The 24,485-nt window shown below is 42.9% G+C and overlaps 1 protein-coding gene and 1 long non-coding RNA gene across 4 annotated transcripts in view; one reads left to right on the top strand and one right to left on the bottom strand.

The window, feature by feature from the left end:
- Nucleotides 1-24,485, bottom strand: part of DAB1 (DAB adaptor protein 1) — a 421,093-nt gene that overhangs the window by 270,289 nt on the left and 126,319 nt on the right. The window contains exon 1 of one of the 3 annotated variants that reach the window (XM_068689783.1): nt 19,018-19,159. The exons of the other annotated variants lie outside the window; for them this stretch is intronic. The gene's annotated coding sequence lies outside the window, so the exon portion shown is untranslated. Of the gene's footprint in view, nt 1-19,017; nt 19,160-24,485 lie in introns of those variants that run through there. 3 annotated transcript variants of the gene reach the window in all.
- On the top strand, nt 20,944-23,128 carry LOC137860452 (uncharacterized). The gene is made up of 2 exons (XR_011098920.1): nt 20,944-21,139; nt 21,788-23,128. It is a non-coding gene; the product is annotated as an uncharacterized lncRNA (long non-coding RNA).

Below are 24,485 nucleotides of genomic sequence, written 5' to 3'. Positions count from 1 at the left end.
AAGAGAGTCCTGCAAAAAAGCAGCCAGGGAGCATCGCCGCAGCCGGACCCAGCCCAGCTAACAGAGATGACACTCACCAGCCACTCAACCTAAATTCCCTGATGCTTGTACATCTAAGAATGTCAAAAATCGGGTACTAAGTGGACTGCAATGTTTTACTGAAGCTGTGACTAATTTTCCAACTCGTAAAGCCCAGTGGGTCTTAGTAGCCCATGCAGGCAGACCTGTCAAAATGTTTTCATACTGCTTTAAAACAAGTAATTGCCAATTGCTTTTTCTGGGTTTGAAACTCAGTATTAAAACCACGTATTACCCAAACACAGTTTCCAAAGGAACTGGGGATTCTAATAGTCTAATGACTGTCTCCTAGAGTTCATTTTTCACTTTTCAATAATTGGTTTTTCAGTTGCATTTGCATAGAGTACATGTAAAATTCCATAGCCCATTAAGTTAATCACAACATGAAGCTAATAAGCATGGACACGCAAAGACATACCTAAGCCCAGATCAATTTTTGAAGCGGTGATTTGAAGTTGCAGCAGGGTAACTACTCCTCAAGCCTGCCAATTTGATAGGTAAGAATGTGTTTTAAAGAATTGAAATCTACACTGAAATTTTACACTGCTGAGAATAGCCCGCAGTTATGCAACATATTCCTAAGGAAAAAAAAAAAAAAACTTTGAGAAGAGGGTTTTAGTGATAGTTAAAGCAATTTAACCTGCAGTTTCCCCTTTCACATTTGTTTGTTCTCCCTCTCCATCCAGCAGCAAGCCAAGGGCAGTAAGGAATGCTGCTACACAGCATCCAGCTCCCAGGGCTTCACACAAGCACAGCTCTACAGTCACTCCAAACCACATTTGTAGCTACCCCCCCCACCCAACCTAAGTCTGAGGAATACCTACGTATCATCAGGCTCCTTCAGCTCACACAAACTGGCTTTGAGGGGCATTTTTCCAGTCCCTGTCACTTTCAAGTGGTTGCAGGCACACATTATCACTCTCTGTGCTCCATTCCAGAAGGCTCCCAAAAAGCTGCCTTCTAATCACGGCTTGTCCAAGCCAGCCCCAAAGGCTGGAGCCGTGTCCTAACTCCTACCCGCTCCTGCTCATGGATATAGACGTTTCCACAGGAAGGGTTCTGCTTTGCAAAATGGTTCTGCAATGATGGCTTCCCATCTGCCTGCCTGGAAGGCTTTGGCTTTGCTTGATCCTGATCTTCGAAAACAGGGGTTTCTGGGTTTTCTTTCTTTTTTTTTTTTTTTTTTTTTTTGAACACATTTTATCCTCATGCAGGATGGGAAAGGTTTTTTTGTTGTTGTTGTTGTGTTGTTGTTTTATTTTTTTAAACACACGCCTTTTCTCCCGTGTGAAAAAGGGATTTCCATTTTCTGGCAAGGTCTGTACACAAGGACTCAAACAGAATAGATGATGTCAGAGCTTAAGAGCTTTCTGGATGATAGTTTTGTGTCTGTAGAGCTGTGCTCTTTTGAAGCTTAAGGATTTGAACTAAATCATGGGAACGTAGCCAGAGGCAGTTTGTTCAGTGCTGGCTTTAGAGGGGTGGGGGCTTGGCAGAAGAAGAGAAATCATTGCTTTTCTGAACAATAACATTAAAAATACGTATTTGAAGGCATTTTGTCTTTATTTAGAGTTCTTGTCATTTTTCTGTTGATTTGTGGAGCGGTGCGTTATTTATAACCTATCACATAAATGAAGAAGTGAGGTGGTTTTTGGCCGAGATGCATTTCCTCTAAAGGAAGAGGTACCAAACCACTGACTACAGTGCTCTGGCTTCTCCTCGAATGTTCTACAGGACTTGGCACAGATTTCCTTTTGATGCCATGGCTCCTCTTTATTTCTCTGCACTTATTCAGATACGAAGCCTTAATTTTGTTGTTGTGTTGTTTTTGTTAATCATGACATCATGGGTGGAAACAGGGCAAAGCAAGCAGCCCCAGAGGGAAATAAAAATCAATCCAAGCTGCTCATTAAAAGGTAAACCGTCAATAATCTTTGTCAGGCCTTTTTATCTTGGGTTTTAGCACAGTGTGATCCCTAAGGCAGCATGTGGTATTGAGATTTAAAATGGCTCCTACTTTTCACATCTCCATCAGGAAGATTAACTCCTTCAACACGGGCTGAAATTACCCCGATTCTAATCAGCAGATAAAAATGGTGTGGGATTAAAGGGATAATTTTGTAACAGCTTCTCTGTATCTGTGCTGACAGAGAAGGAAAAATCAGTTGAACTGATTGAAGTGGTGCAAGCCAAATATCTCCACAGTCTCCACAATGAAAACTGAGATCTAAATCTGACTGCTTCATACTTCAAGCATTCACATTATTAAAAAATAAATAAATTGAACATGTGGGGGTTTTCCCTAACATTTTGATTTTTTACATAAGCCATTGGCTATCTCATTTAGGCAAACACCAGAAAAGTTTATTTGGAAAGTTTATTTATCTAAATACTTGATGCCAAGATTAAAGATGTTTCTATGAATTTTTGGGGAGTAGAGCCTCTAATACATCTTTGTGTCTACGAAACTGGAGTGATCTCCTATCATATCCTTAACATAAGGTTAACTACGTAAATGACAACTCATTTCAATAGGAATAGCATTGTTCCGTCTGTGAATCTCATATTCCAAAAAATTAACTTCCCAAAGAAACATTTATGTTGCTGTTCCCCACAGTGCTTCAAGGAGACTGCTATCTTTGCTATCTTTGTCTACCTGCATGGACACACTGCACTGGATGAAGCACCATTCAAAATCATTTTGTTGTTGATTGTTTTTTTCTGTATGTATGAGCCTTAGTTGGAGAATTTAAGAGTTGCTAGTGCACATGTAGACCACGTTTAACAGTTACCTCATGCTACAAGCAGGGATTTCCATGAGAATGGAACAACCAAACCTAGACTCCGGCTGCTCAGGACTTCTTGGGACAATGATCTTGGTGCACCCAAAGCAAACACCTACATAACACAGAGTAACTTGTCTAAGACTAAGGGGCCAACCCCAGGATGGTGGTTATTGATGACGAAGCTAGCTGAGATCACAGGAAAGCACCTCCTTTCTCTGTTGAGTCCCCGCTTGCTGTGTGGCCTTGCACCACAGCAGCAGTGTGGCCACCTTCACAGCTCCCAAAGGGACTGCAGGGTCACTCTTTTCATGCAAGTCCAGGAGAATTACAGAAACATACAACATCCCGAGAGGGAAGGCACCCACCAGGATCACTGCGTCCAACTCATGGCTCCACACAGACTTCCTAAAGATTAAACCATGCCTGACAGCACTGTCTCAGAGACCGAAGCCTCCCTGTGAGACCATCTTCCCTGTCACAAGCAGCCCCATGGGGAGAGCTGGCCTGATTAATACAGGTGGGATAACAACACCGAATTTTCGAGAAACCCTGGGATCTTTAGGGGGTTGAGCAGCAGAGGAAAAGTAAAACAAAAAGATGTCATTCTGAATTACAAAATACTTCAAGAAAATACAAGAGGCTGACGCTTGTGTTTTATCATCCTCCTACAGCCAGGTTTTCTTTTTGTGATGCTTGAACTCCAGCAGTGAGGTAGGATTAAAAATAAAACCCATCATAAGCACACGAGCTTCCGACAGGAAAAAAAAATAGTTTTGCAACACCAGTTTAAAGTGATCACACTAAAAAGACAGTAAGACAGCTTCTGAGAAGCCTTATGAGAGTAGTATATTTATCAGAGATCTCCCCTATTTGGAAAATGCCAAACCAAAGAAAACAGTAATATCCATCTTCGGAGGTATGCACTTAGCTTAATCAACAGTTTTTATTTTAGCTCATCAGACTGAATAGAGCCCTAAAAGTGTGCTGAATTATTTAGCTTGTTAGTGCTGGATAACAAATTAGGGTAATAATCTGCTGTATTTACAATACTGAATAGGTTCTGATTTTCCTCCCTACTTACCCTATGATGTGATTGTTGAAAAAAGAAATGCCAAGTTTGTTAATGCTTTGTTTGGGACTGGAAGGGCTTAATTTAGAAATATCAGTAACCCAGTTGGTCGAGGGCTACGTCCCCGGGGCACCAAACGCTGTAGCACCTAAACACCAGCGCTGGACATGTTGTGAAGCAGCCAATGGCTCCTCCCTTTTGCTTTAAACTGGTAAAATGGGATGGGTTGAGGAAAGGAAGATGACAGTCTTTCTACAGGAGAGACTGCTTTTCTGTCCTGAAATGAGAAGGCTCACCCTTCGGCAACACATCCTTTTTGTAAGCATACATGCAGCGCCCTTGGTCATCTCACACAAGCTACGCCATCAAAAGTTACCCAGCAAAATGACAAAGGTGGTTTTCAACTTTCAGCTAAGAAATTGCCTTTAAGCCACTACATCACTTGAAACTAGAGATAATTTTCACCTGATGTTAGGCACTTATCTGAAAATATCTAACAGGGATCAACCTTGGGCTGATCAAATGATCAAACACCGCCAGTCAGAAGAGGCTACCAGAGGAATGAAGGACGAGAAAAGTAGTCAAAGAAATCACATAAAAATCAGGTGAATAAGGCAGCTACCTGAAAAATACATATTTATATACAGCCACCTTTACCTTTTGATTTGATAGCACTGAAGCCTCAGCCCCAACACTCAGCCTCCCACCTGCACCCAACGGGCTGGACAGCTGGAGCAAGAAACAGGGATGTTTACAGCTTGGAAGGCACAACACTGATTTACTTGATCAAATCCAAAATGACTGCGTCTGTTCTTCACCCAGGTCCACTCCCCAATCGCCATGTGAAAGTAGTGCCATGCTACAAAGAAGGATTGAAAGGAGAAGGAAAAGGAACCTCTGGTCGTTTCCATTGATGTATGAGTGTTCAGGAAGAAAGGCTGCAGAACAATTAAGTTACGTGGTTTCAGCCACTGGGATGGAGTTAATGAGAGTGAAAGAAAAATCCCTATTAACCTCATGTGGAAGTCATTGTCTTTCCTATCTCCCCTTCCAATGGCACTTTTTAAGGACCTCAAATCCCCCATGGTCTCCCCACAAATTCAGGGACAGCACCGCGATGAGCCCTGCAAAGGAGCTAACCAGAAACACGCCACGTGAAGGAGAACATGGTGAGTCACGGCTCTGCATCACATTTCAGGGTGTTAAACACTGTATTTAGGCAGAGTCTGAATTCAAATCCTTATCTAAGATCAGCTGATATAAATAAATGTGCACTGCTAGGCAATTGAAATCAAAGTCTTTTTGCTACAGTAACTTTCATCAACTGAATCCTCATCCCACATGCCAGGGTGTTTATGGAAGAGATCTTAGAGGAAATATGACAATATTAAATCGGTGTGCTACACTCATTTACCATATGCTATGAAAAAATAAAATTGTATGGAACCTGATTCCCAGAACACTTGACACAGTTCAGAAGTACAAGGAAGAATTAGACAGTTCCCTCAGTGATGGAAGGCACTGAGTACATTTGATAAAACAGAAGTGCTGTACGGCGCAAAGAGAGGAACTGTAATCTCAGACAGACAGACAATTCCTCTGTTGTTAGCTCCTGGCACTGTGGAATTCACTTGTTAATAAGATATAGGAGTTTTTCCTGTAATGCAGACCCCCCTCAAAATGTTTGCGTTTCAAACGAACAGCTAATAAAGGCAGAGATTTCTCTCTCTTAATTTAATCCACCATCCATCTCCGTCTGTGCTATCATTACAAAATGCAACAATACGAGTGAGCAAGCGAATATCTTAACTTTGGCATTTCAGCTGAATTTCATGTTTGGAAATCATGCATGTGAGATTTCTGGAACACTTGAAGCACTCCCAGCAAGTTATTCCACAAACTATCTATCAGGCCATATGCTTGCTGACTACAAGTCTGGGCAGGAAATGTCCAGTCGGAGCCACATCTGAAAGGAGGAAGCAGCAGCAGCCAACAGCGCTCCCATAACTAATCTGCATTTGCAAATGCCACATTTGAGTTGGCAAATGAAGCATTTCAACTGCAAATAGCTGTGAAGACATTTGTATATAGCACTAAAACTGATGGGTGGATGCTGGTTGTCTTTCTATTTAATTTTAGTGAAGTTACCTCGGTGGTGGTAGAACAAAGCCTCTTTTCCAGGATTTTATTTTATTTTTTAAAGTCCTTGTTACACGAAACATGCCAGTTTATCCTCTAAGTGCTCATTTTGATGCACAGCTACTTACAGTAATTGTGCAAAAATCACAGCAATTATAAATACTCATCCTCTGAACAATTATAAGGATACTTTCCTAAGAAATACGGTCCTACAACCTTAAAGCACATACACTAAACACGGCTGTAAAGCTTCTAAATCAGATATGTACATTATATATATATATATATATATAAAATGTTTGCTTTACAAAGCAATGTTATCTGCAAACTGATTTTAGAATTCAGTTGTATACATCTCAAGAAGTCTTCCTAATTTTCATATTTATACATTATACTGAGGATAATGGCTGTATCATATGCATGCAATTAATAGATCACACAGTAGATGATATGTTTTCTAGTAGAAAATCAATATAAATAGTCTAAGGTTGGGATAAATCAACACAAAGATGAAATATTATGATCTGGGCTTGCATTTACAGGATATAATTCCCATCTGATGAAAAAGAGTTTCTGAAATGTGTCTCTGTCACTTATCATTAACACTGACCAGCCATAACCCCAAGATTATGCTAATATGAGACAACATTCAATTAGAATACAGAGTGCTCTCTAATCAAAAGCCCACACAGTATTAGCAAAGTTTGAGGTTTCTTTTTAATCTGTGCTGTGCTTCTACTTAGCAAAGAAAAACACTCAATTTTCATAAAATTAGGCACTGGGAAATCGTTTTAACTGTCTGGTGCTAAAAGAGCGCAAGGAACTTACAAATGCGGGAGGATTTGGGGCTGCTTGTGTTATTTTCTTTATTCCCTTTAAAAAAAAACTAGTACCCTTTAAGTTGTTCAGCAGTCAATAATGTATTCCTGGAGGCAACTACCAGACCATATTGATGCAGTAAGTTTCCTCTTCACCTACAAATTCACCTTCCTCCTACAAAATGGGATCATCAATCTAATTAATCCATAGAGGTATTTGAAACATGAAATGCACGCAGTCCGTGTGAGGCTCCCTTTGTTGAACCAAAACATTGTCTTTGTAACACTCATTTCCAAATGCCTCCCTGAAGAATGTTTTCCTATCGCCCCTCTGAGAAGTTTCTGAAGCAGAAAGCCCAAGACGGAGCCAGCGCCAAGGTTTGGGGCCCCCACTTTGTGTGGGGGAGCACTGGGCTCAAAAAATAAATAAATAAATAAATCAGACTGACCCCCTGATGATGACCCCAAAATGAGGATTTGTCTCCGGAGAGATATTTTTTAGGCATCATCACTTCCAAAAATGCTTCAGTTACCAAAATAACCCACCTACTTTTCCAAAGGACTCTGCTTCCTGCAGCTGCGTCTCGCCCCAGGAAGCAGTGGAAGTTTTTCAGCTCTTTGAGGAAAAAAAAAAGCCAAGTGCTTGCCAGGGGGTCCTGAACTGCTCTCAGAGCAACCAAAAAAAACCCTCTGAAGCTGTTTTGCAAGTGCAGCCAAGCATTTTTACAAGCCTTCCTAAGCAATGTTTTCAGCGATTTAAAATTCAGCTTATATTGTTGTAAATAATGTACACATACACGTAATGTATATATGGATTAGTCAGCTGTGGTTTCACTCCAAGTAAACATCAGTTTGTCCTGTTGTTTCCTGATACAGGTCTAAAGAGAGCAATCAGGAAGACTAATAAAAAACAGATTTAAGTGCTTGGGATTTTAAAGTTCACTAAACACAAAAACAATTAAAAACTACTCTATTTCCAGTACCTAATCCAACACGTAACCAAGCTGCAGCACAAAACTTGCCTTTTTATCCATGTTTCAAAGTAAACACTTGTGACTGATCCCTGTTTTATCCTCGCCTCCCACATTGCCATATGGCTATGGATGTCTCGAGCAGACATTATTCCGATAGCTCATTACTCACCATCTTGTACTGAAGAAGGAAAGCTACAGACAGTTTTGACAAAAACAGCAATTGCCGAAAAACGTTAGGCATCGCAGTCTTGCATCATCTTGGACGTTTTTTGTCTGGTACCAAGAAGGAACGATTAATGCTGCACGTAGGGAGGAGTGAATCAGCACGTCTGCACCACGGCCCCAACAGTTTGCACTAGCCGAGGCCATCATCCAGCATGATGTAATGAGAAACAGACACTGCTGATGTGAATTCAGCACATGTCCAGCCTAATTAAAGGTAATATCCTCTCACATCAGTGTTTCCTTTCTTGAATTTTGCTCAAAGACAAGATTTTGTGCTGCTCACAGCTTGGCCCAGGTGGATCTCCTGCTAGGCCGCGTTGCGACCTGCAGGCCTTCACCCCGGCCGCTGTGGGCCCTCAGGGGAATTTGCCAACTGCCAAGGGGTCCTCCCCAAAAAAAACAGCTGAGGTAGCTCTTGGGGGTCACAAAATTGTTCCCCTCATGCACCAGTGGAAGATTGGGTGTTTTGGAGAAACTATACTATCAGTAGGGCACCGTAGACTCCTTTCCTTGACAGATTTCAATTCCAAAGGGTGAGTATTTTGAAGTGAGCACACAGCAGCTCTGAAATTAATGGGTTTCCCTGCGTTGCACCCCAAGGCTGATCAGACCTCTCTGGTGACAAGGAGAAAATGGATTTTCTTCCTCCAAGGCAGCATCAGGCTGCCGCAAGCCATCCCGTCACTGCAGTTGGGCTCCTGGTGGGCTGAGGCACACGCAGCGCGCCCTGGAGCCCCAGCCGGGCCTCTCTGCTCAACCTGAGCACTTCCACAAACCACTCAAATAAATGTGTTTCACCCTGAGGAAAAGAGCTGGTCTGAAAGCCTACACAGGGGCAGCTGCACCCAACCAACAAGCAGTAGCTTTTTCAATTGCAGTAGCCCAAACCCTTGCCAACATTAACGTGAGATCAGGACTAAGGCAATCCCACAGACTGTTTCAGGAGAAAACTCACAGATCAGTCTCCAACCTTCACAATTCCAAGGCTGGGTAGGTTTGGGGAAGGGGAGAAAAGGCTGCAAGCAAGGAAGAAGAAAGGCAGAATATGAAGTTTGCCCTGTCTCACCTTTCTATGAGATTTTGCCGTTTTACCACTAGGTCATACGTTTCACAAATAGATGGCGAACCAGCTTTGGTTACCCACAGACAGCAGCCCTTCAGCTCACGGTGAAGTGCCTCTGATTGTATCCCGGAGAGGTGAAAGTACACACAGAGTCATCTGTGCATCCATATTTTAGAAGTGTCAAATAAGGCACTTAATCACGTATGAGGTTTGCTAATAAACACAAGGCCAGCCCTCTGCTAGTCCAACCAGTCCAAACTGCCTCCCACCTCTGGCCTAACCTGATTTGATGTGATCCCAAAAACATCGGTCCTCTTGCTATAACGTACCTGAGGCCCCGCTTCTGGCACACATCAAAGTCTGCCAAGAGCCAGCAACTTGATTTATAGTCCTTTGGCAGGTTTTGTTGAAGAGCTCCTCTAGCAACATCTGGCTCGCCAGACAGATATCTGGCAGGCCACTGCTATGTTATTGATGAGGAATGCCTGGATTTTAAACACAAGGCTAGGTACTCAAAATATGCCTTTATGAATACACACACACGATATATATATAAAAAATATACATAAGCACATAAAACCAGTGCTTGCATCTTTGGAGGGCAGAAGGCAAGGCAGCCAAGCAAATCCACGTGCACCAACATGGAGCTGCTCCAACCACAGCATGCAGGAACGGCAACTCAGGCAACCACAGCAAATTCACTCCTCTCTGCCAGACCAGAATTGGGCTTATTGAACAACAGATGACAAAGAATAAACAAGGGTCCCTATTTTTTAAAACACTAAGGGAGATATCCCAAATAACGCCTTCAAACTCAGAGAGGAAAGACTTAAAACAATTCAGGATACATTTGCTTTTGCACCAGAGGTATTTTCCCTGCTAATACCTAGGACTCAGAAATGTGTTTTGATCATGATAGGACCAGCCACGCATTTGACTTCAAAGTACACTAAGCTAGAGCCTGCCCTGAGGTTAGATGCTCACTGAAATTAAATACAGTACTTAATCAAAAGTTAATGCCTGTGACTTCTCAAAAGGTCAGCCTTCTTGTGTGTGCAAGTTTTCCAAGTCAATAGCTTCAGAAAGAAAGACTGCTTTCCTCGCACAATTGTGTCTGGCATGACTTTCAATTGGAATTAAGAGTTATGTTTGTTGCATACTGAATGTCAGTACTACTCAAGAATAACAACAATTAGAAGAAATTTCCTCTTCACCACTTTCTTTCCTCATAAGAGATTTCACCTTCTTGGAGAATTAAGTCTATTTTTGCTGCAACAATTAACGCAGGACAAAGAACATGTTTCCTTTATTTACTTATAAAAGGTATAAAATTTTGTTCTTCTCTGTTTTCCAGGTGAAAAGTGACATTCTTTCCTGTGGATCTAGACTAGCAAGCTTCCCGGTGGTTGGACAGCGCCCAGTCTGCAAGAGTTCAAGTGATTCTTACAAAGGAACACATCTCCAGCAGGAGGCATGGGCACACTTCAAAGCATGCTGAGAGAGGAAAGAAACCCAATGAACTCTGACTTTTACCAGAACTAGAGAAACCTCCCCAAAAACAGTTTGTTAAAATTTCCTGTAGAACAAGAAGAAAAGCACAATAATCAAGATCATTGTTGGTAAAAGTTCCTGGACTTTCAAAAACAAGAAATAGACGTGGGAGGGAGGTGTTTCTATGAGCTGCTCCATCCTCACAGTCCCTGTAGGGGGACAGAGCAATGCTACTTCCAGTCCTCAGGTGCAGTCTTAGTCACATCTACTCCATTTTCTGTAATATCAAGTGATGCGACCTATGTAACTCTGCTACTACATCACAAACATGGGAAGAAACACTGAAACACTGACAAAGGCAATAATTGCCATGGGAGTTGCAGAGGCAGAACTTCACAAGTTGGATGATGCCAAATACATAGGTTGATACTGAACTCAGCTGTGACCTAACTGTTGCTCTCAGACTACAAACTGGGAAAAACCATCTTTGCTGTATATCAGGTACTATCACTACATATTTATCTTCTAAACTTTATTATAATTTAACATTACAATTATACGCAGCAAAAGCTCAAAACATCATGCATTTGCACAGTTTTGCAGCTCACCAACTGCTGAGGAGAACACCAACAGCTGCTCCAAGCCAGCAGTCACAGGGATACCAGAGGCAGATCTACAAGGTGTAAGAGCAGGAAGGACATGGTTTTGCCTAATGGAAGCATAGAATAAGTTCGAGCACTGTTGCTATCAAAAACCCTTTCTGAATTTGAAAAGCTTTGCATAAACTCTGTTTCCAGGAGCTATATTGTGGTTACAGCTCTGACAATTTTTCTATTGGGGAATTTGACAATTCATTTTTTTTAAGCCAGGAAAAAAAGTAATGTATACATTAAAAAACACACTGTATTCAATTACTTTCAGTACATTACAAGCATAAGAAGAAATCAATGAGGATGTTGAGGGCTTACTTTATTTTTTATTATTATTAAAAAAATGCAGACAGCAGACAACTAATAATCTTATAATAACTTCAGCTATGCATTTTCCAGCTCTTCTTTTGCAGTCACACACCAAACACATTTATATGGCACTTTTTGTACTATGAATTTTAATAAAACCAGCAAAAGAATTGGGAAAGAAGCTAATTTTTCTACATGCCTCTGGCAAACAGGAAGAATTCAAGAATAAGTTGAGAGATATCTTTCTACTACTGAAAATTCATTTTCCATAACAAGACACTGTCATCTTCCTGAGGAGCCTGTAATTCCAAGATAAAGATGAAAAGATGTTGTTTTATCATAATGACAAGTATCTGCATCCATATTTATTTTGTGCTCCAACATCACCGTACAGTTTGTATTGTCATGGTACATTGAAGAGTAGGAAAACATTTAGCTATTTCAATAACAAGAGAATAAAGGATAAAGTACCGAAGGGAAATAGCACAGCACAATCATTTCTGAGTATCCCTAGGAAAATATTTGACCCACATAGAGGAAACAGAGAACAGAGTTTGTTTCCTTGCAACCACTTTTTTCCATTTTGCCATGCCCAGGACACGCATTTTAATCGACAAGCACCTCCAGTATTCGTAAGGCAAGCCGCTCTGCTCCAGCTACACGATCAAAACCAGGAGGGAAACAGTTAATGGGGAAAGGGGAACCCCAAAAAAACAGGCAACTGGTTCACTACTCCCTGGGGTACAGATTTCATGGCACTTCGTGGGTTTAGTGCCACGTGGCCACTGGTTCAATAGCTCTTGCACTAACACAGTGTAGTGGTTTTGGGTCCAGCAGGCACCGCTCTGAAGCCCAGAGGCAAGTGTGGAATTTTGTCAGAAGACAAAACAATGGTGGGTAACTCCTCCTGGTAAATAGCTTAATCACTTCTCTGATAAAATTCAGAATGGCTGGCTTGGAAATGTCTTACTTGCCTGTTACACAGTTATATACATGTCAGATAGCATTATGTTAGTGGCTTAACTTCCCCCTTGTTTATAAGCTACACTGAGGTTATCTTTTCACCTTCTTGTTTAAATAAATTCCGAATGTGTCAGTATCAGTGCCTCTACCACAGATTAATAGAATCAGCCAAAAGGATAGCTGACATTTTTGTTGCCATAGAAACTGGTCATGATGTTACACAGCTTGTCTAGTTCCCATTTGCCATATATCTAGCCAGCCACTGAACATAGCCCCCTTTTGTTTCATGAGGAATTACATTAAAATATTAAAATATAATTCCATCTTAGTTCAGTCCCCATTCTGTAGTAAAGAGGATTATAGAATATTAAGATACATCCTAAGGAAAGTGCAAAGTGATGATAATATTGCTGTATGGCTTATGTGCATTCCAGATTAAAAAAAAAAAAAAAATTAAAAAGAAAAAAGAAAATACAAGTGGAATAATTTATCCCAGAGCCCTATATCCCAGTTATCCTCTATTGAAGTATCTCCATCAGCTTCAAATAAACAGGCTTTTCCTCGCCGAACCTCAAAGTGCACGTACTTCAAACATGATTGTACATGACAAAAACAAAAATAGAGACATTAGTGAAGATATTTTTTAAAACGCCATCAACATTTCTCTGCATAATGTGTAACCTTCTCCGCGCTGCGATCAGGCTCCCTACCACAGAGGCACACAGCCTCAAGAGAAAACCACTCGCATGGAATTAAGATGTGAAGTTTCAGCACTTAGCGATGCAGTGTGTATGTATATTGTGCCAGAGGGCACTGTACACTTTGAGAAAACGCAAAGCAACTCAAGCAAGAACAATGTCTAAGGACTCCAAACTGTCATGGCCCTCCTCTACCTCTCCCAGACACACTAATTCTCTTCATTTAAGAGGAGCCCATTTGCTGTTACGGGGATGATGGTGGGAAATGGATTTCAGGCACTTCATTTTCCTCTTTTAAAAAGAACAAAATAGGGAAATGAGAGGGAGAGCTGAAGGAGCTGACCTCCATGCACCAGGTGCTACAAACACACAGCAGCTCCTGCTTCAAAAAGACTTTTCCAGAGCAGAAGAGCAGCATTTCTGCACGCTCATCGCCCAGAAGCATCCAGCCCCATGTTCAGGTTGCTGTCATTCACAGGTAAAGCACAGCACCATCACCACTTCCACAATCCTCCGCATGCACTGCAATCATCCCATCGCCGAGTCTGATCCTTACGGAGATCACTCAGCACCATTCTGTTGGGATTTTCACTGTTCAGGTGGGCACATGTCACTCATTGCTGTGGCCAGGGGCTTTCCTGAGCTGCTCTCAGACACCACAGTAACGGGCACAAGCTTAAGAACAGATCAAAATTGCACAGAAAACCCTCCCCATTTTCCATACCCTCAAGCAGAGCCATGAAGAGCAGTTTCTCAGGGCTTCCCATTGCCACAACCACATGAGAAACTTGTGCAGCGTTTCTATGTCACTTCGCCCACAAGCATGCAAAGAGCCACTGACAGATGTCAGATATTAAGAAAGAATTCTGCCCCAAGCAAAGAGCTGGATGCACGAGCTTACCTGTGGCATGCCACGGCCTTTGACTCTACAGAAATTCATGCCCAGCACCAGCCTTTTCTTCTCCCTGCAGCTGCACGTGGGGCACAGCACAACAACACTCAGGTTGCTGGCAGCTTTCAGTGGGGCTGCTGAGGGTCCCACAGCAGCAAGAAGTATTGCTGCTCCCTTCCCCAGGAGGGAAGGAGATGAGGTGACCCATGTGCCTTACAGGAAAGGTAGGTACAGCCCCTACAAGAAGCCCAGTAAGCTCCAATCCTTCCCAAGCTAACCCAAAAGTCGAAAAGAAACACACTTCTGAGCAGCCCCTGAGAGAGAAATGGTGTTAGTTCAACCCCTGCCCAGGCTGGAATTATTCACATTTTATAACTGTTACATGATTATAGCTCTCCCAGTACTCCTCTTCTGTAAATTGGCTGAGAACGGAGTAAGAAGGAAGATGGGGGTGAGGTTTGTTGAACAATGGAAGCTGCAGAAGAAGCTGCTTGTTGTCTCGCGTTCCCTGGGCTGGAGGATCAGGTTAATTTTGCATGCCTGGTTGCATCAGCATGTTGAGTTATGCAATGTAGCAAGCTGTCGCACTGTACAAAGCATGACGTATCATCTCATTGATGCATGAAATTAAAAAGATGTGGTTTGCTGGGTCACCCACAGATAAACCAAACTTGATTTTCAGTCAGTCAATCTCCCTTTAATTATATCTAAACCTTCCGAGGTAGATGAAAAATAAAAAAAAGAAGAGAAGATTGTGGAAATACCTCCTGATGTGCTAATGGTAAATAATTCCAGCCAGTCAGGGCTGGGTGATGCAGTGGGGGCTTTGTCTTGCTGATTTTGACGTGCTGATGAAGAAGCAGGCGTGATGTCCCATGTCAGGAAGGCAATGAGGGAGCTGAGCAGCCTTTATGGGGCACCCCAGCATGGCAGGAGGCCGTGGGGGCTGTGAAAGCTGTACGTATTTACCTGAGGCACCCACGAGAGTGCTGGCAGCTGTGTGAGTGGGACTGCTCAAGGCAGGTGGCAGAAATAAGGTGGAAAATAGTTGCTAAGAATGAGACACTTGTTTTTATGTAAAGAGTCTCTGTATTAGCAAACTCTGGTTGTTAGGATCTAGGAGGGAATCACGCATACCCCAGTGCTGCTCCCACAGGAGCCTGCTGTTCAGGTGTGCCCTTTAGCTAGCCCTCTTTGCCCATGCAAACAGGCGTTTCAGCACTGTCAGAAGAAAACTGGCATAATTTAAGCCCGTGATCCAAACACATCCCTGTAGCAACAGATGGCAGGAGGGCAGCACGCACCTGAGCAAGCCTCATAGAGCAAGGGAACAGGACCTCTGCAGCAGGAGCTTGTGCACTTGGAAAAAAAAAAAAAAAAAAAGCACCTCCAGGTCACAGCATAAAATGTGGAGATTACTAGAAGAGGCCTTTCGAATAAGCCTGCTCACCCCTGGCTCTAAGTAGATTTTCCACCTAACAAGGCCAACCTTCTAGCAAGGCTGGGAAAGAAGCGAGCTACGCTCCAGGCGCCAGGGGAAGACAAGAACTTGACTTTGCAAGCTCTGCTGCTGGTTCACGAGCAACAGGGCCAGGCTGTGGGCTTCAGAAGATGATTTAGCAAGTGTGCAGTTGAGGGAAGCACTGGGGGTGGGTTGAGTTCGTATTGTTTTTTCCAGCCCTCTTCATAGGGAGCATCAGTTTGCCCAGCGGAGACGCATGCTGGCAGGAGATACAGAAGATTCATGCATTACCTTCCTGGAACATAAATTATTCCCCTCAGGAAAGCAGACAAGAAGTAAAACTTATCTTAAAAAATTTATTACCGTAATCATTTTTAAAGAGTTTCCGAACCTGCTGGGTTTTTGCTCGGGACGAGGGTGCGATGGGAACGTTGCCCAACGCTGAAGTTGCCATGACAACTTGTTGCTGGACATAAAAATAAAAACGCTTGCTGTCACTCCGGGAATATCAATCAATAATTGCCGGGGTAAAACAAGAGCTTGTTCTGCCACGTCGTTATCCATGGGATTAGGTAATTAGAGCCACGCCACTAGGACCTGCTCTCACAGCAGGCTGCTCCCTGCAGATGACACTGCGGGACCTGGGCATCCTTCGGCCCCACGAGGTGGGCTACATGGGATTTAAGGGGTCTGTGGTCCACACATTTGCTTCTGCACCACAGAAATTATATCTTTGCCATCCGTTTTTATGTACGGGAATGCAAGGTCTCTTTATTTCATCACTGATGTCCTGTTGGGAAGGTAACTGAAGCCACTGAGGGGGAAATGAAAGCCTTACACAAATAAACATCCTGATGTACCCTTGTCAAGACCACAGCACACGAGATGTACAACAGATTTTCCCATTCTCATGCAAACCACTGCTCAGAGCCGTGCAGGCAGTGATCCTTAGCAAAACCATGTTCTCTGGGACTAACACTGGGCTGCTCTACGTGCACCAGCTCCCCATGACGTGCCTGCAAACCACACCCATCTCTGAAAAACTTCAGGCTCGTCCACAAAGGAATTAGAAACAGACATCTTGACTTTATATCATTTATAGCAAATAGAAAAGTAAGTTTAAATGTGTATCCACATATCTAAGGTCAGGATCACAGCTTCACCCCGACGAGAGGTGGCACAGCCCCGCTCCCTGTCCTGGCAGGCCCTCCGTTAACCCTCCATCTCCTCCTCTCAAGTGGAGCCCTAGAGGTTAATGAATATGCACAAGTCACGTCTGCAGCCTAAACAAGCAGGAATGATTTCAATGAGTCGTGTATTTATAGCAAGAAGTTTCTATTATTAGACACATAATTAGGGCCTGAGATTCATATGCACAATTCTCATCTACTTGAATGAGAGAAGATGCAAGTACCCCAAAGGAGAATTTATCCTCCTGTATTCAGGAAAAAAATACACTGGGTCTTCAGCTGGATATGGTTTCCAACAAGAAAAAGGAAGAAGAGAAGAATCGGATCCAACAGGTAGCTACAGAAATTAGCTTGGAAAGTCCTGAACTTGGCTGGCACAATGAAATTCAGAGAAAAAAAAATTATGATGTCTTTGCCATAACTGATAATCAAGAAAAATAGATTAATGGCTTTCAGAATAATACAAAGCAATAAAATATGCAGAAATTCATTAATGTATCTATTATGTAAAAGGTTGTGAATCATAAGCTTTTGTATTGTTGAGAAAGAAACGCTACGCAAGAGGTCTGGATTTCAATAAAACACGTAAGTACCATTTAATACGATGCAAGAGCTATAATATGATAAAGTGCATCCCTGTCTTTCAACAAATTCCTTTATAATGGAACATTTCTCATTTCAATAATTTTATCTGAGATAAAAAAAAATAATCTATCAGACTGAGTATCCACTTTAAGGAAACCTAATAAAATGTTATTTCAAACAATGCTCATTTAGCCTTCTGCTAGTGCAGAGGATATCGCCCTGCATGTTACAGCACTCATTTTCCTTCCTTTTTCACTCAGAATGACATTGAATTTTGCTAATTTTGAGTATGGACCTCAAATTTGGTCACTTCACTTCTGCAGTTTCCACGCTAATAAATGCATTACGAGAGTTTAGAATGAATTACTAGGCAGAGTTTGACTTCTGACTAGGAATCTTATTAAAGCGTTGCTTCAGGGAAAGGTTTTTAATGCAGCATAAATTGGCGTGGCAGTTTTTACCAATGGTGTGGCAGTTCCTCCCCCCTTTTATTTTTCCCTGTCCGGTTTCAAATTAAGCCAGGGAGATTGAGCAGCTGATGCAAAGTGAAAGACCCCAAACCCTTGTCCTGCTCTCAGATATCTTGAAGAGCACACCAAAAGCCGCCCCTGTGCACTTGAGAGAGCCTTTCAGAGCAGAAGAGCCAGCCACGAAGTTCATCTGAGCTGGCTCACAACCCCCCACACGTGTCTGGATAGGGAAGCATTTGAGGGAAGGCTCCCGGGCTCATCTTCAAACCTCGTGCTTTCCGTAGCCAAATCTTGGATTGTAACTGCAGCAGCGTTCATGCTAATTGCTGACATTTCCTTCAGGACATCACCACCGGTTGTATATTAGCGTCAGTGCATGTAAACCCGCTTGTTTTTATTCTTGTTCTGTCTGTCAGCAATAACAGAGGTGGGAATTGCCAGGACTGTCACTGGATTTGCTTTTGTTTTCTCTACAAGTAGTTATTAAACCCGTCTTTTCCGTGACACTCCTACCACCTTTGTCTGTAAATTTGTTAATGTATCACTACAACAGCCGTGGTAAAAATTAAATCGCGCAGCTGAGGAGCGCAGGAACCATTTGGTGACATCCACAGCCACTTCCCTAGGGCCACCCAACACCAAAGGAGGTAATGCAAAGAAGGAAGGAGCAGCAAAGCAACCGCTAGTCCAGAGAGAACAAGCTCCTCATGCTGATTGCCAAGGCCAACGATGTTATAAACAGGTTATCCCTATAAACACCACATAGTGCATGCAAAACACAATAACATAGAGCTTTGGTAAAGCTGAGTTGTACAGACTTTTTTAAAAAAAAAAAAAAAAAAAAGACAAAACAACTTTCATCCTCACTTTAGGACTCTGATCTTCAACTCCCAGCACAGGTACCTCCAAGTCAGCGCCAGCCCCAACCATGGGGATGAGGGAGCTGTTTGCTGCTCCAGGACTTAACTCGTAGCATCCAGAAAGCAGCTTGCTTAAAAAGCTTTGTTGCAGAGCTGATCCATGCAAACACACATGCAAACAGTTCCGCAACTCCCCCAGGTCAACAGAAATACACACCTGACCGTGTTTGCAGGACACCTGCATGCCTACACGATCACACTCTACAGAAGTACATCATTTCAGAGAGGAACATACCTTTATACACTGCAGAGTCATTCCCACTCTCAGCAACCAAATCACTGAATTTGGCCAGAAAGAATACAAAAATCTCTATCATCAGCCAAAGTATTTCACAGCAGCAGCTCAGTTTTTCTTCTGCCTCTTGCATCCTAAAGCCCTTTCTCCCCACAGCCCTTTGGGGGCTGCTGAGAGGCTTGAATCCATGTTACTCCGGGCACTGCACAGTCCCCAAAGACCACAGCTGACTTTCAGCCCCCACAAGGAGCTGGCAAAAGGGGTTATTCCACGCACATGGCTCGTTTGCTTTGCCTGCAAACGATGCATGACTGCTGGCACCTGTACCTGTGCCACTCGCTGGTAACCACCCCCACCAAAAAACAGCCCCCAGAGCTGGGGTTCCCTCTGGGTCAGGGAACCAGGGGGTTGTTCTTCCTTGTAACTCAGTGGGATTTGCTTTAAGGGAACATCTGTCCTCTCAAACATCTCTGCCTAGGTGGGAGCTCAGTGAAACCTCACACTCCAGGCAGCTGCACAGACTGAGCAGCCAACAGTTCCGCTTGATGGAGGGGATCTCACATCTGGACACATTTTCTGCAATTCACATCGGGCTGAATATCTGCAGTGATAATAATTTATTCAATGGCTTCAGTCCCTTCACACTCTAAAAGCTGTCTTTTAATGAGTTACAATGTTCATAAAGTTATTGTTTCTTCTCATTCATTTTTTTTCTCCCCTGAAAAGTCTTCCCAAGCAATTCAGTGTAGCAGCGCTATGCTAATTGGTTTTGTAGCTAGACAAATTGCATGCTTCTGTTCTCGCGCTCTGAAGTCTAACACTGAAAAATAGAAAGAAATGGGCTTTCTCCTGTGGTCACTGAAAAATTAACTTCCTGCAACTCCAAATCTTGGCTGCTTGCTGCCTCCTCCCTCCCGACAAGGACCAGGGTGCCCCAGCAGCCTCCGCACCCACCCAGTCCTGCTGTAATCCAGACACGCAGGGACCACCCTGGGAACATCTTCAGGACAGATTTCCCCCATCACCACAAATAATCTCCTGCATTAAACCATGCCCAAAGTTCACCCGGTGGCTTCTGTGTCAAGCCTGACCTCCAGCTACACATTTTGTAGAGGGCTGTCCGACCTGAAATGGCACCTGAAATGGATGGGGATTCACAAACCTGCACAGAAGCTGCTCCATTTAGCTAGAAAGGCACACGTAGCACAGCCTGCTGATGCCAGGGAAATAAGAAAATAAAAATCAAGATAGAATCTATAGGAAGCAGAATGAAAATGATTATTTCTAACCATGTCTTGCCTGATAAATGTTTTCCCCCCTGAGGTATTTCTAACATGGATATTTAAGGCGAGGACCTAAAATTTGCATGCAAGTGTCTAAGTACCTAATGCATTTTTCCAGGGAGCTCAACAGCCACAGCTGGTGGCACCACAGGCTGCCCAGTGCCCCTATTAGAGGTGGCTCTGACTTCTGGGGCTTCTGAGCTGGGGGAGCCTGTCTGTGGGACTGCACGCGATGAGCCACAGCTGCCTTGGTGGCCCAACAAGACTTTGGGGCTGTTCCCATACCTGTAGTTTCCTGGAGAGCACGAAGCATGTGCTGTGCTGCTCGTCCCCTAGGCTATTCCTTAGGAATCTCTATATAAACTTGGCACTGTGAGCTCCTTCAGGGACACAAGTCATTAAAGAAAATCCGAAGGCTCCTAAGAGGAAATTAATATACAGTATATTTTATATATTCATTAAAGAAAGGGAAATCTGCTTGTGAAGTGTTAACAGGAGACAAATCTTACTAGAGGAGCCTCGGATCCAGGTGTGCCTCCTCATTTCTCATCCTGCTAGACACAGCTGCTCCAGGTGGGCAGCCCCACTGCGAACCCAGCAGGGACCTCAGGTGCGATGCAGCCAGCACAGGCTGCCTCGAGGAGAAGCAGCACTTTGCCCCATCTCCTCCTGGATGAGCTACCAACATCCAGAGCCACGCTGAGACCTCCCCCTGCCATCTCACACCTCATTTTGGCTGAGACACCAAATGCCCCAGCAGGGCCCGTCACACCTTCACCCCAAGAACAGGCACTTCTCTCCCCACAGAGGAGCTTTATCCCCTGACAAAGCAATCCTGAGTAATCACCACTTTTTCCTGCATTAATATTTTGTTTTCTCTTATTTTTTTATTTATTTTTTAAACAGAGTCTACGGTCCTGCTCCACAACTTGTTGCCTCTGGCACATATAGAGACTTTATGCCACGGTTTTAATTTGCATTCCCTAATGAATATATGATTAGCAATTGCATTTATAATTAGTAGTTTTGTCATTTAAAGTTCACCAGTTTTGCAGCCAATTATTGAATAAAAAGCTGTTTATTATTTTCAATATATTATTACTTTATTATGGCTCATTGCTTTAAAATACTTAGCCGAATCCTTTGCAGGTCCTTAAACACAAATATGGCAGCTATTAGCAACCTCTTCAGTCAGGCATAAAATTGTACCCACAGGCCTCATAAACAATGGAGTGCTTTGGAGAGATTAAATCAGTGTATACAGCTGCGAGGGAGGCCATTAGGAAATACATTCTCATTCTGGCTTCGTGTTATTTGGTTTGCCACTACGCTCTTGTCAAATCTATCAACTACCTGTGCTCTCCTCTCCATAAATACGAGATGTCATCTCGCCAGCTCCATCCATCAGGAGCGTTTCAGTCAATGTACAATTACATTCTGCAGCCTCCTGCTAATATACTAATTTCTATCATTTGTATTTCAAACAGGCGAAGCCGAACGTCGAGGAGTGGAGCCGTGCAAAGGCCAGGACGATCGATCTCCTCTCCGAGCAGGACAAACACCGCGGCTCCTGGCAAACTGCTCTTACCAGCATGGGGACAGTTGTCAGACTTACTGCACTTCCTCACATCCAGACTAGGAAAAAATGGCATTCAGGGCAAATTTGTAACACTTCTCTAGGCTTGGCCATCCCCTTTAAAACACAAAGCAGAAGGTGGATTTGTGATGTGCAAACTGCTTGCATCCTACCGAGCCCAGAGAAGATCCTGGTTTTGCACAGGCATCTCCTCTGCATGGCCACCACTTGCTCCTCAGACTTTTCTTCAGCCACCTTCCTGCTCAACCTCTGCAGCAAGAACCACACCATAAGATGTGCTAAAAGAAGGGCGAGCCCGTGACGACCAGATTAAATATTTGTTCTATTCCTGTAGCACCGTGTAGAATTGTCCTCCTTGTCCCATCCACTGGATTTTTTCCCTAAACATGCAACCCCCTTGATATCACCAGATGAGCCATTTTTCTGTTATATTACTTAACAAGACTGCAGAGAACTCCCCACAGAGCCACGGTGAGCACACTACTTGCTAAAGGACAGAATAGTCTCAAACAAGGAGGAACTTGTATGGGAAGTAAAAAATATGACATAATTATCATGTAAATTATAGTGGCGGTTTTAAATCCCCCACCAGCAAGACATGAGGTTACACCACATGTTTCCACGGCCAAGGGAGAATCGCTTTCTTGCCTGGAGACGAGAATAATATTAGAACAACCAAAACCAAGAACAACTCCTCCCCAGCCTCCGAAAGGAAAAACAGAAACCCACCACACCAACAAAGCAAATCCCTGTCTTTGGTGCAATAAATATTGTCCCTCTCTGGCTATTGCCCACGTAGAGCTTTCTGTATTGATGTGCAGAGCTGCAGATCCTGCGGTGCAACATTTGTTGTGAAAAATTAAGGTAGCAACAGCAGCAAAGTCAAAGAAAAACTTCGGTGAAATACCGAAGAAATGGAAGAAAACAAAAACAAAAAAATTCCCTTTATTCTGTTTCAAGCCTGTTTAGGCCATGTTATCCAATCTCTTCTCCTGTGTTCTCTGAAACAAGGGTGTCAATGAAAGAATTGGTACTGAAATAAATACTAATATTGGAAGTCCTTTGAAATGAGCTATTATTCCTATTGAAATCATTCCTACATATGATGCATGGAAAGTGCCACTTGCTGGCATTTCTGCTGAATCAGAAGTCACAGCCTGTTCTTAGGGGTGCTAAATTCTCCTGGGTACAACACAGGAAAATGCACTACTGCTCCAGACTGGCCTTCCACCTCTCCCACAGTAACCTCTTTCACTTCTTAAGATGTCACCTAGAAAGTTTGCAGGAGAGTGAAAAGGCTGGGCTAGGTTTGTTTGAGATGGCTGGTTGAGAAGAAATGCTAAATTTCAAAGAAAAAGGAATTTAGAGGTATTCTGCTAGTGGCTCTGCTTAGATGAACTCAGGTGTGATGAATGTAGCACGTTGCATGCTACAATGGCTAGGAACACGTTCCTTCTGTAATGCTGCACTGCCTGCTAATCTAATGCACTGGCAAGTCAGGTTTTTGTGTTCTTTTTTTTCCCTTTCTTCATTTTTTTTCCCCTCACAAGCAATTAATGATGTGTGTATTAATTTTAGAAAGCCCGGGGAATAGGTCAGTCTTCCCCTGTACCTAAGAAATAGAATCATTACCTCCCCATGTAAATGTACCAGCTGTGCAGCTCTCCCGTGGTCATGATAAACACGGGGGGCTGTAGGACAGAAGGGAGAATGAAGGAAAAACACGTACCCGAATCAGGCACAGACAAAAAGTCCTGATTTATAAATGCAACACTTGGAAAGTGTTGAGCATGCAAATCAAAGCTGCCTTGGAGCAAGTTCATTTTATGGCACCCACATTTGTATGGCAGGTTAATCACAGTGATGCTGACACAGCAACACTGGGGTAACTTTAATAAAGGGTTGGGGCTTTTTTTTAAAGGTATAGTTCCAACTGATTTGGGTCCAAAATTTAGATTTGTAAGTGCAAGTTTTAAAAGGTAAAGAAATGGTCAGAAACAAGTGTTAAAAATAACAAAAAAAAAACGCTACAGACACATTTCTGCATTGTTGAATAGCCATGACCCTGCAGTAGGGCATTAATAAATGAGTAATGGGATGTGAAATTTGTGAATTATGTAATCAAACTTAAAGAGGGAACAGCACAAGTGGTAAAAAAAAAATGAAGAATCTTAAAATATCCTTCTGGCATTACTAACATAAGACAGTGCATAAAGAGGTGAGAACATTTTCTACATCAGTGCTTCACATCTTCTTACCCATCTTACAGCATTTTTGTAACATGACAGGTTTTTGTTAGGGTCTGCTCAATGTCTCCCGGTGAAATATGACAAGTTTACATCAGTGATACACATTTTCTCTGCTTTACTCTCCATCTTCCATGCAATTAACTCCAAGCTATATTGTGGTAAAACAGTCTGTCTACTGACCACAGCCAAGGAAAAGCGTGGTGCATAATGTACGTGAGCACACACACATATACTGGTCGGGACTGAAATCCTGGCCCTGAACATCTGCTGAAAAACAGAAACTTCACACAGCTGAGCTAAAAACCTCTACAAGAACTGCAACAACCAGGTTATCTTCCA

The sequence above is a fragment of the Anas acuta genome, chromosome 8 (genome assembly GCF_963932015.1).
Source record: "Anas acuta chromosome 8, bAnaAcu1.1, whole genome shotgun sequence".
Lineage (NCBI taxonomy): Eukaryota > Metazoa > Chordata > Aves > Anseriformes > Anatidae > Anas > Anas acuta.
The sequence above is the reverse complement of the archived record's forward strand: the minus strand, read 5'-3'. Positions and strand labels throughout refer to the sequence as shown.